This window comes from Miscanthus floridulus, chromosome 2 (genome assembly GCF_019320115.1).
Source record: "Miscanthus floridulus cultivar M001 chromosome 2, ASM1932011v1, whole genome shotgun sequence".
In the NCBI taxonomy this organism is placed as follows: domain Eukaryota; kingdom Viridiplantae; phylum Streptophyta; class Magnoliopsida; order Poales; family Poaceae; genus Miscanthus; species Miscanthus floridulus.
In genome coordinates, this window is record NC_089581.1 from 171689667 (window position 1) to 171703409 (window position 13743).

General features: G+C 40.1%; 1 pseudogene; it reads right to left on the bottom strand.

Moving 5' to 3' along the window:
• Positions 1 to 760: 760 nt before the first annotated feature.
• Positions 761 to 11208, bottom strand: LOC136540673 (protein PIR-like; annotated as a pseudogene).
• Between the last annotated feature and the right edge of the window lie 2535 nt (positions 11209 to 13743).

The window sequence follows — 13743 nt, forward strand, 5'->3', positions numbered from 1 at the left end:
TCACCAAAGTACCCCATGCATCTAGGGAAGTTGGCTCCTTCTGGTGGAAGGATGTTCTTCGTCTCAGCATCATCTTCCGAGGCATTGCCAAGTGTGAGATTGGGGATGGTTTGACAGTCTGTTTCTGGTATGATATGTGGTCTGATGCCGTTCTATCCCAAGAGTTTCCAAGGTTGGCATCCTTTGCAAGTAATGAGAATGCCTCAATGCTGGAGGTCATGCAAGCAACAGACCTTGATGAACTTTTCTTCCTCCCGCTCTCGCAGTAAGCTTTTGAGGAATATGAAGTCCTGCAACTGCACCTACAGAACCTGCCATACAATCCTGATGCCAAGGATTGCTGGCTGCCCACCTAGGGCAATGTGTATACTTCACGGTGTTTCTACTCTCATGTCTTCAGTACCATGGAAGCACATCCAATCTTCAAAGCCATCTGGAAATCTAGATGCACTCCACACGTGAAATTCTTTGCGTGGCTTGTCCTGGTGGACCGTTTGAATACCAAGTCTATGCTCCAGAGACGACATCTGAACATACAGGATGATAACATCTGTGTCATGTGCAACCATGGTGAAGAGGAGACCATTGATCACTTATTCTTCAACTGCCCCTCCGCGAAGGAATGTTGGGCAATCATCCATTTTGACTGGAATGACACGTTGCAACTTTCGGATAGATTGGTACAGGCGGGACAGGTTCACAATGTTCCTTCCTTCACGGAGGCAGCCCTGATAGCAGCATGGGAGTTGTGGAAGATGCGCAATGACAAGGTTTTTCAGAGGCGTGATCCAACTCCATCGGCCTGGTTGGCAAACTTTAAAAATCAATGTTTCTTGCAGTCTGTTCGTTTCAAGGATGACCTGCGGTCATCCTTTTGTGTTTGGCTGGATGTTTTAGTTAATCCCTGTTTGTAAGTACGTTCTACCTTTTATTAATACAAAATCTATCACTGTGGGGATCTCCCCCATAGTCTTTTGCGGTAAAAAAAAAATGGAAGTGCATGAATGGATAGTCAAGTGTGACAACGGTAACTGCCTACCTCAGCTTCAATTTCATCATAAAGAAATCTCTGCTTGAGAGAAGTTAGTGCATGTTGAGCAGAGTCATTGTAAAGGTCAAATGGAATCAAAATGCTTTCGAGAAGACCAGCATCTTGTGATTCAATGACATGGTCCACCAGCATCCACGGGAGTGAGCATTCAATTGGAAACTGTCACCAAGACATAAATTAGTATTAGCCTGCACTATTAGTATTTACAACAAGCTGCTTAAAAAAATTCTACATCTGAATTCTCACTAATAGTTCCTCCCATCTACAATTTCATTATACTTCACAGAGGAAAACAAAAATGCTCCACCTGAATGACACGAGAAGATTCAAGGTAAAATTCTCTGAACCAAAGAAACCCAAGATCAGTTAGAGTACCAATAGTCGCTGCATATACACCAAAAAAGGGTAGCAGTTAATTGTACTCTCCAAAGCAACAGGATTAACAAACAGTAAATATGAATTTCTGAAATTCATAGTAGTGAAACGAAGGTTAGTTGAAAATGTCCCCGGATTAAAATATGAAACATATGAAATGTTACCACAGAAAGCTTAAGTGCATGTGAATTGCTATCTTTAAGATTGACTCAGATTAAGTACGCACCTGTATAATCCAAAATATGCAAGAAAAAACTAAGCTTGTAGAAAAATGTCTCTAGTTGTTTAAGATCTTCCACAGGTATGCCAGAGCCACTATTCCCAAATAGTCCTCCAGGTTTTCTCAGATTACCACCAGATACAAGCTCACATATAAGAAATTGCAAACAATGAATCTGTAAAAGTACAACAATAATAGTTACGTCAGCAGTGCAGTAAACAAAAGATATTCTAAGTAAAATACAAAAATACAAGAAATGTTCCAGCATAAAGGGCGTACCCAGTGCAGAGAGCTCTCGCTCTGTGCGGGGTCTGGGGAAGGGTATCAGTGGCAAGCCTTACCCTCGCCTGTGCAATGCGAGGAGACCGCTACTCGAACCCGGGACCTTCCGGTCACAGGCAGGTAAGACTCTACCGCTTGCACCAGGCCCGCCTTTCAAGAAAGAAATGTTCCAGCATAAATAAATAAAATAAATAAAGTGAGAACTTTACAGTTTGTTATGACCAGTTAATTGCTAAAATGAACTACTTTCTGACATTAACAACCCCCCACCCCCCGCCCCCCGCCCCCGCCCCCCCAAACCCACCCTGCCAAAAATATAAATGTTCCAAAGAATAAATGTTGCAGACAAACCTTTTTATTTACTTTTCAAGCGAGTGTAATAAGGATGTGCATTCATTGAATTTGACAGTTAAGAGAGTTTTCCAAAACTGAAGTCAATAATCAGAAAAGATGAGTCAAGTCTAGATGATTTCCTACTGTAGTTTTCCCATTTTATAAAGGGCGTACCCAGTGCAGAGAGCTCCCGCTCTGTGCGGAGTCTAGGGGAAGGGTGTCAGTGGCAAGCCTTACCCTCGCCTGTGCAATGCGAGGAGACCGCGACTCGAACCCGGGACCTTCCGGTCACAGGCGGTAAGACTCTACAGCTGCACAGTTTTCCCATTTTATACTAGAAAAAAAAAAAGTAACAATGCAGTTTGCCCTAAAACATTGTCACCTAGCCTCCTACAATCTTGAAGAGTATTGTATGAGCACTGGGGGAAATGTTCGAACGCGAACTTTGTCAGGCAATGCAGGGGCTAAGAACTTAAATTGATAGATCATTGCATACTCAAAAACATGAATGAAACCTGTGCAGCTGTTGGTGCAACTGGTCTTGGGTAAAATGTGTTTTGTCTCATTTCCTCAGTTTCTTGGTGTAGCGAGTGCTGCTCTGGGTCTGCCTTACTAGTGTTGGCCATCCAATCTGCTGAGAGGGTTCGCATATCAGAGAGAATCCTGAAAGAATACAAAGGAAATGAGCAAAACTTTTTAGTTTTCCAAATCCATTCTCAAAATAGGAGTGCATTGTTACACAAGACCCAGTTCAAAGACTGTCAATCACAAAATCAATAATACAGAGAATCAGAAATGTCTGAACCCATTGGAACTTTGGATAGCATATATACAATGTCCACTGTAAAGTAAACAACAGGATGGTTGCAAGAGAGAGAATTATATACCGAGAAAGGTCCTTCTTCTTTCTAAATGTTGTACGAAGCATAGTATCAAGTTTATCCTGTACAAAATCTTGGACCTCCATGTGTATTGTTTCCCACAAAGCTTCAGACACTAAAGTATCACAATGCTGCATCATCAATCCAATACTCTTTATGTAACCAATTAATTCAAGCAGAGCCCTTCGTTCTTCAGCAGTATAGTTATAGCGTACTACCTGCATTGCAAAGCAACAATAAACATCAATTCATGAACACAAAAAAGGTGAAAAATTCATATTGTAACTATGAGTTGTGAAGTTATAAAGGAATACTTTATCACAACACCAAAAACAAATCAAGGAAAACAAAAGAGAATTTCGCAATGCTAATGGATTACTAACATAACTTTTCCACCACGATGCATGTTTAAATAACAAAGCCTACATTGTAATGAAGAAAACTATAAGCAGAAGAGTGACAGATGTATGAGGGGCGCCATTTACTGAAGACAAAATCATTCATGTACATAACCCCCGAGGCCCCAAGGTTCATAAAATATTAAATTTGCCGAGGCCTCAAGAGGCACATATATTTGGATAAAAGAACTAAGAGATTGAAAGATAACAAGTAAAAGAGAAGGAATTCTTTCTTAATTCCAATGGAATGTTACCCATTCATAGACCTAAACTTAGGAAATTTACCTAAAATACATGGAATATATTTACAATGGAACAAACCCAATAAATTAGGAAACTAATCACTGTGAATCTAGTTCCCAATTAGCACTGCCTGGTCGGTCCAAAATGAACAGTAGGCTGCCATAATCTAATTCACAGCAGCATTGACTACAAGGGAAGGGAATGGCTATACTTAAACAAGCAGCAACATAAAGAAATGGAATTATGTAACTAATAACAAAAGCTTCAGTAGTCAAAAAGCAATCAGAACTTGTTGTAGAAAAGTGAGAACTGCTTGCAGTGAAGCGGATAAGACCTTTTCATAGTCAAAACATGTCGTGGAGTTTTGTTGTGAATCTGAAATAGGGCGAGAGAATTTCCAGGCACATTGTTCCCAAATCCTGCCAGTCCAACGACTAAGAAGCTGGAAGCCTTCAACAACAATATCATACATGTTCCCTTTGATATCTCGGGACCAGTCATTATCCACACCATCTGATGACTTCAATCTTATCATCTGAAAGAACAGATCAATATCAATGCATGAAAGAGCACACCAAAGACAAATAAGTGTTACTATCTCAGTGTTAAATGAAATACCATTTTAAGTTGTTCTTTTCCTTTTGATGACTCAACGTATGGTATAGTCAGTGCAAATATATGTTTCATCAAACTAAAGATAGAGAATCCAGTTGGGAGCAATGGTGGAAACAATGTTCAGACAGTGATTATTATCCATAAGGACAGCGACAGTGATGGCTCATGACTGATATCAATTTTACAGTTATTTTAGAAAAATATTAATAGAGTGATGCAATGAAAAAAATTATATGTTTTACCTGATCCATAGCAGAGGCAAAACGTATAGAGAAGTCGTCATGCTCAGCTCTGATAGTTCCCATGTGATTCAAAATCAAGTAATGCCTCTGATAAGTGGTTTAGTTAAGGAATTTCAAGCATACTATGACCTACCATATGCAAATTTAGTTCATTCTGGTTGCGCTTCCTGCTCTAACAAAATTCCATTTGCCTTTATGAGGAATAAATCATGGGGATCTGTTTTTTGTACATAATAGGGAGTCTGCCCAGGTAAGAAACCAACATTTGTTTGAACCCATTTGTGAAAAAATGTTTAGAAAACTCAGCAGAAAGGATATTCTTGTAGCTCTCGACCCTGAATTTCATGAGGTGCTTGAAGACTAAGGAGACGAGTTTGACTGGAAAATTTTTGAAAATATGATGACAATTCCTTCAAAATTGCAGCAGGAGAGAGATGCAGATCTGGAAATGCCGGGATCACTGGGTCATTCTGTAAAAAAATAGGTAAGAGCAATAACAAGTTTAAAAACATGAAGTAGCATAATCAGATAAACATCAACTCCTCCAAAAATTCTAATTAAAGTAGACTTAAGTGGATATCTACACGGAGATGATCAAACCTTAAAAACATTGAGAAGACGATTTATCTTCACCCTCTTATAAAGCGACTCACTCTCCTTCTCTGATGAGGTTGCTAGGACAACCAAAACTGGGAGGACACGAAGTAGGATATGGCGCTCAGGAAAAAGAAGAGCAAAGTCCAATTCCAATGACTCCACACAAAATACTATAAGAACCTGTAGAATATCCTCAACGCTGTTGTTTTAAGTTAAGGAAATCACAACAGATTGACAAATAAAATGAAGCAACCACAGCCGTGAAAATTAATATGTTCTAGCATAACAAGGTGCATAGCAACAAGCAGATTTTATAGCCATCTGAAATATTACATAACTAACAATCAGCTAATTAGACAGCTCAGGTACAAGCACATAATCTATGATACTGGTGTGCAGATTTGTATTATGGACATCTAAAAGGTGTTCCAATAAGTGAGTTTTCACTAAAAAATTTCAAGTGCAAGGTTGTGTTGCTAAATTCTCAACATACAACAACAACAACAACATAGCCTTTCAGTCCCAAGCAAGTTGGGGTAGGCTAGAGTTGAAACCCACCAAGAGCCCCAAGTCACGGTTCAGGCTGCTAAATTCTCAACATGCTCTAAAAAATACATTCAGTCAATCAAACAAAGTTACTTAAGCTCTCACCCACAGCAAGAAAACTTACAAGAGACAGGATCTTTGTTGTAAATGTATCAAAACTATCAATTTTGAAATTGCATGTTTTTTCCTACTACTAGCAACAAAATCATCTGAAATAACTCATATAGAATGCTTATAAAAAGCAAACAATTGTGATGTTCAAACACAGAAAGTGGGATACGTATTTGTCCGAAACATCTCAGCATGCAAATTTAACAAGATGGCCCATCTGGTGCTCAGAAAAATCTGCAAATGCAAGCGAGAAATCAAGTTAAAAATGCATATATATTAGCTATCGTGATAATACTTGCATGTGTCAAACAATTCAGTGAGGAATTTATTAGTCCACTTCCATCCCTTTGAAAATCGGAATTTCTGAAGTGCTCTTATTTCTACTATTTTACAAAAGTGTTTATTCTACTCAAGAATCAAGATACTTCACAAGCATGCAATCCATTAGATGCTGGTAAACAATAGCATCAACTACACTGTCAAGAGAAAATAAAAACATTCCCCTGCGATTCCTGTAATTGATGTCTGTAGATCAAGTTCTTATAAACTCAACTAATTTGTTATTATTTTAAACATGGAGTAATTGCTGAGCTTAACACAATGGAACCCAACACTGTAGAAGTAAAATGGCAAGGAAAATAGTGCACAAGGCCCTTGTGTCCTGTTATCATAATTGACTTGGTAGTGTGGACGCTGGGCGCTATGGCGTACAGCCAGGGCTTCTGCCCTAGGTCGGTGTTCTTGCACTTTGGCCATATCCTTTGTTCAAGCGTGGTGCACATGTTTCAGTTATACTATAGTATTTGGGTCTTGAGTGTGTTGCGTGTGTGGCATCGAACATTTACTCATTTAGTACTCTCTCTTTAATGAAATGACACACATCTCTCCTTCCTCGTTCGAGAAAAAAATTATCGTATTCGATTGTATAGTGGTGTCAGAGTGGGGAAATTGGTAAATTAAAAGGAATAAATGGTGCACAAATAACCAGAAAGGATTTAAGAGTTCCAACATAACAAGAAGCTGTAATGAAGAGCAATGACAAAGCAGCAACCTGAAGATCATCCAGCTCTTCTCTCATGGTGTCGGTATCCTGCCACTGGGTGCTTACTTGAGTGAACGTTCTACATGAAAACATAATCAAAAATCAATCGATGCATTTAAGAGGACATGTACTAGCAATCAAACATGGGAATACCCTAGAATCCATAAATCAAAAGAAAATAAATTTACTATAAAAAGTATCTGGATGTTGATATATGATCCTGGACTAATAGGTAAGTTGCAAAGTTGTAATATTTATTAAGTGGTAAAAGTGACATGGCATGTATTACTAGATGCTTACCATTTTAGGCTTTACTGGAAAGTACAGAGTATCCAAATTATATTGCAAGTGATTAGTGAATTCTTAACTTTTATAGTATCTATAAAAAATTAGTCCATTCAAAGTTGCAAATGTTGCTCTCCGCCACTTAAACTAGTTATTCAGAGAGCAAATTTTTTTACACGTGCAAAGACTATTGTCATAGCAACTTGAGACAGTACATTCAATACAGCTACATACGAACATCAGATGACACTATGGGCATAAAAACACAGATATATGAGCATGTCATTTTTATGGTAGTTTATGAAACACACTAAAGGGTATGTGGACTCCAGCTGTACTAATTGACACTAAAAATAAATCCCACCAAGGAAAAGAAATAGCATATCGAGGAATGAAAAATTGGAAGTCAGCTTCATACACAACTATCAAATAACAAGGTGATCAACTGGCAGGTCAGAAAATTTTGGAGCAGCTACAGTCTACACTCATTTCTGTCACTGCCATAGGTGCTCTAAAAGACAAGGCATGACCATGTACCTCTTGTACCATGAAAAATCATTAGGTATGCTTGCTTTTGCATTCTTGAGATGATCAAGCTGCAGTAGGACGTCAAGCAACTTCAGCATAGACCTGCATGAGCGACACAACAAAGAAAAAGAAAAGCTTTTATTCCCAAGGAAGTTAGAGAGGAAATCCAACACGAGCAGCAACCCCATCCCGAGAACGCAAAGCAAAAAAGAGGTATCTCTTATGGAGATGAATCACATGAGTGATATCAAGATAAAATCATAAATATCATTCTCAACTTGAAAAGAAAAGAACAAACAATTACTGAGTTAGAACATGGAGGAATTAGGTTAGCTTTGAAGCTATGTTCCTATGCAATCTGAGAGGATGTCTCAAAAAAATGCTAAGCAACAGTGACCAGGAGAAAGAACAAACCAAAAATGAGTGATCGTGGGTCCATTAACCAGTCTCTCTGGCCTAGAGAATCTCTGCATGTCAGCCGCCAACTGCACCAGATGATACAATGGTGTGAAACTCAACAAGATGTGCTCCAACAAGTGCCTTTTAAAGGAAATACCCTATAGAAGAGATAAGTATCTCGAATAAATCAAACACTCTGTAGCTACTACCTTAGAAGCAGCAGAAGCTTGCCATCTCTGAATTTCACGTAAACGACTCATTTCCAAGTCAAGAACTTGATAGGTTTCCAGATACAAGTCCGCTTGGTTATGCTTCATTGAATCAGGCAGCTGCATTCAAGGTTCTATAATATATTATTTCACGAACATACCAAGCACCATCGGAGAATTTGATTCAATCAACAAATTTAAATTGATCAACGGTCACCTAGATTTTGATTGATTGGCATGGAAGGTGGGAAAAGAGAGTAGTTGTATGCAAGTAGAATAACTTCACATATCTAATGACAGAAAACTGGCATTGGGATAAGGTATAATAGACTAGCAGCAACAGAAAAAGGTAGAAAACATTGTTTACTTAATTACACTCATTACAAAAAATACTGACATGCATGTATGCGCATATTGGTATGTTGTGGGATTGGAAAGAAAATAGGCATGGCAAGAAGTTTCTTTACATAACAGTATAATGGCATAATGAAACAATCAGTGGACAGAGGAAGTTAACTAAGGCTAACCTGAGGTAGAGCTTTTACACAGCTACGGTATGTGTACAGCAAAGATGCCATTTCTTTTCCTTCTTGGATCAGCGTATTCTGCAATTTATGTGGAAAAAAAAGTAATCATATCTCATTTGGTGCAACATGAAATAGCTTGATTACATGAAGCAGACAAGACAGTGATTTAAAGAGAGAAAAAGAGACGTGCATACACCTTAAAATTAAGATCATGAAATGAGTAAATCAGTAAAGCACTGGGTGGCGACAGATCAAAACATACAAATGCTTTCCAGGCTCTACCTCTGTTCCTTCAAATGGTCCCCACAAAGTTTTTTCTGACAAAATAGGGACCATTTGGAACTCAAAACTTCCAAATGAGAGTTATGTTCCCATAGGAACATGAAATAACTCCCACGTTCTATATTTCATGAAAGACGGTAATGCACTTGCTAACCATATTTACAGCATATTTGCAGCAATTAAGGCTAGCTTCGAGACCCATATGAACTTCGAATTCTTTATCATAAAAGACAAAAAAAGGTACAGCCAGAGTTCACAAGTGGCAATAAACCAAGGGAGGATCTTAGGTAACACACATGAGTCCATATACGCAAAGAATTTATTACCATAGAAGGAAGTTCATGTCCGTGTGCTTGGGTGCAATTTAATTAATTTGTCACTGTTACGTGCTCTGGCAGGGGAAGGAGGCAATCCAAAATGGAAACAGAAGTGGTTTTATCAGTGAGTGGCATCCTCGAGACGCCTTGGGTAGGCAGCAGGAGCATAGACTACAATGAGTCAATGACTGAGATTTCCTCCTTGATTAAAACTCTATATTTCATCTAGACCAATAGCAGCTGCAAGGACATCTCTTAAAGACATCGGTTCCCAAACAGGGTCGAAACGTTTATGGGTATTGAAGCAAAGACGATGTACAATGCAATCAACCAATCACAGAGAAAATGAGGAACTACATACCAGCTGGTTGATTGCTTTTGTATCTTCTCCTAGCGATAGACGATAAGCAGCAACATCGCTGTACTCTGAACACGAAATTAGAAATTTCAGTCGACAGTAGAGCAGTAAGAAACTGTGGCAACACTTAATATTAGTTCAAGTACCGAAGTTTTGCTTGGATAGTATAAAGGAAGAAATATTAAGTGCTGTCTAGACATCAGCCTATAGCATCACCTTGACAGCCATGTAGAGTAATTACTAATGTACTTAAAACTAACAGTATAAAAGGCAATGTTATGTTTGTCACATACCAATAGGACTGTTAGTCGCATATCTTTCACTAGACAGGAGCACAGCTAACCCCTGCACATCCGGTTGCTCATCCTGAAATTTGAAATATAGCTAATTAATTTGAAAAGTGAGTCCAGCAAACACAACACATTCATTCTGATACGAAGAAGAATGAATGGCACATACCACGGGATACCAATCATGGAACCAAACACAGACTACAAGTGGGAATGTCAACACCTCTCAGTCAGTTCAGAGAACCATCAAATCAAAACTTGTCTATAACACGATTCGAACCACTGGACTACACCTAATACACTATAGTTGGCAGGTATTGCAAATCGCTATGACATCCTTCTACATTTCACCTATCAGTGCACTTAAAGTACACCATCGGTGCCTGGCATTTTGAGTACGGATGGGTATTAGCAAAAGTGGATGCCCTCTCTTTTATTCTCTCGTCACAACACTTCCACGGTATGATTAAATATAAGAAAGTGCAGCAGTGCAAAACACTCCTCCTGGGGTGTTAAAATTGGGCATATATCGGTAAAAGGAGTGCAGCTGGGCCAATTATGAATTATCCCGCGTAATCACGTGAGCAACCACCAGACACTCCTCGTCGTTCCAGTCGGATTTTGCGCTAAGCCAATTTTTGATACAAAAATCCCTAAATTCTCACTTCACCGAGCATTCCCAGCTTTGAGCACGAGCAAGCAAATGAACTCGTAAGCTACCCGGACCAAAACGCGCAAGCGCTGCATTTCGCCTATGGGTTACGAGGACGCGCAGATCAGGTGCGAATTTGAGGCGGGGCGGCCGGCCGGGAACGAGGACCGCGAGGAGGGGCCGAGCGTGCGTACCTCAAGCGAGAAGGTGGAGAGGGCGGCGATGGCCTCCTCGACGGGGATGGCCATGTCGCCGGCGCGGCCGAGGCCGCAGGGAGGAGGCGTGGGCGCAGGCGCGGGCGGGGCGGTAGTGGCGGAGTGGTTGGAAGTGGGAGCGAGGTTGCGCTACCGTTGTAGAGAGAGACGAAACCGAGATCGTGCTGGGGGGAAGGAGGCGTCAAGGAGAGACAAGGGGATGCACCACCAACTCGTACTGTCCCGTGAGGCGTGAGCTGTGGCAACGGTGGGCCAGAATGGGGAGGTGAAAAAGACGAGCGAAACGTGAAGTGTACTCGAAGTGAAAGGGGAAAGCAAAAGTTACCAGATGATTGCGGGCCTTCGGAATTCCGGTGTACTACATCGTGCAGTGGGTCTATTTTGTTAGAGCCGTGAGAGATTGTAGGCCCAAAGTGGGCCTTATCTACTAGGGAGCAACAGAATTCTGGGCCAGACAAGAACCAAATCAGATTTGGGCTCATTTTTGTTTTCTGGATATCATAAAGAACACAACATTACCGAGACTGCTTGTGTCCAAATCCGAAAAAGTATTAAAGAAACCGTAAACATGTGAAGATTATAATTCATACAGATAATTCCTATATTAACTAGTGTATGACTTATAGTTAAATTAAACCTGATAGATAGCTAATTGATGTTACAAGTATACTCGTTTGTTCTAAATTTACGATTGGTTTTTCTTAATACATTATTTTATCACATATCCAGACAAAGTGTACATCTAAGTGCATGATAAAAATTGTGTATGTAGAAAAGTCAAGACGCCTCATAATTTTGAATGGAGGAATTATTTTAGAGTGTGGTTGTTTTTTAAAAGGGAATTTTATTCCCGTCTCTGCACAAGTTATTCACACAATTAGTCTTTATTACAGTTATTAAAAGCATGCTCTCAAAAAGCAACACTAATAAACGGGATGTAGTCTATACAACAAATCTACTTAGGTGACAACTATCCATGCATGGTGAAAGATATCCAAAGCCGCCATCTCTAGCATACGGCATGCCCACTTCGACCTTTATGCCAGCTTTCTTTTGGAGTATGCTCTGGAAGCACTGTATTTCCTCCGTCCCAAAATAAGTGTTGCTATGTTATTCGTGTCGGTTAAGCTTTTTAAAATTTGACTAAGTTTGTATAAAACATCAGGAATATTTATATCTTCAAATAAGTTTATTATAAAAATAGATTCAACGATCTATCTAATGATACTAATTATTGACTATAAATATTAATATTAGTTAAAAGTGTTTGACTTCTTAGAAAGCGAGAACACACTTATTTTGTGACGATGGAGTAAAGTATGTAGTTCTAAAAATAACCTAACATAGAATATATATATATTTTTTACCAAAGACCACATCATTTCTACTCAATCAAACAGACCAAACAATTGCGCTTGCTTCCACACAAATTTGAGTTATTGGGGACCCAGGGCACGCTTCAGTGCATCACTCATAGAATTCGGCTCAAGTGGTTGCCGTTACGGTACCATCTCGTGTTTATCACATCTCCACTCTACTTAGATACGATTGATGGAAGATATACAATCGAAATTCATACAAAAAAAACGGTTGCGTATGCATAAAAAGAAAAACATGATTCAAATTCGTGGCACATATAATATGATATTTTTTTTTGTCTATATGCTCCATCCATTCCAAATTATAAGATGTTTTGACTTTTATAGATACATAGTATTTACTATACACTTAGATATACACTATATATGTCTAGATATATAATAAAAACAATATGTGTAGAAAAGTCAAAACGTCTTATAATTTGGAAAGGAGGGAATATGTCTTATAGTATACAATACATGTATGTGTATTTTGTTATTTTCAGTGAAACTTTTACAAAACAATTTTCTATCTTAACTTTACGACAAAGTACGTCTATAAATATACTATGGCTGTGCCCCATTTTATCTTGAAGTGCACATTTTTTTAGATGGGTTTCCAGTTTCCACGCATTTCCACTGTATAATTCCCCTGGTCCACTTAACCTGCCGTTAACAGTTGCTTTTTTTTAGCAACTGCCGTTAACAATTGCTTTTTTTTTTTTTTTGAGAAACGCCGTTAACAGTTGCATGGAAGCGGCACCCTGCCCGCTGGGCCACATTGCCTGCCCGCGGCCCGCCTGATCCGTTGTCGTTGTGTCACTGGCCTGCAGCCAATTGATGCCAATTGATGCGTGTGCCTGCCCGTAGTGTCGCGCGCCGGCCCGGCTGGCCGGTCCATCCCAGCCGGTGGGGGCAGCGTGCATTGCACTGCACTGCAGGGAGTGCAGGCTGCAGCAGTCGCCGCCGTCCACGCTTCGCGAGGTTGCCGATACCGATGGGCGGCAGCAAAAGGACCCGTACCTGCGAGCGGATTCACGTTCTGGACTGGTTTAGACTGGCTGGTGCTGATTTACTGTGAGAGGAAAACACTGTTAGCTGAATTAGCCTAGGTGAACCAACGAGCGAACAAGTGTCAGCCCGCTCCGGGCTCCCTCTCCGGACCACCATGATTTGTCGCTCGATGGCCGCTGTCGGCTGTGGCCGCCCGCATGCACGGTCAGGGCATTCAACGCGGGCCTGGAGCTAGCGCCCACGGTCCCCAGGGTGCCGCCGGATGGCGGTCCTGTTGCAACGTGGCCCCTCTGGCCCTCTGGACCAGAGGATTATAGTGCTAATAACGACTCGTAGTGGTGGTGTTTCAGTGCTGAAGCTAAGTTTTATAGAT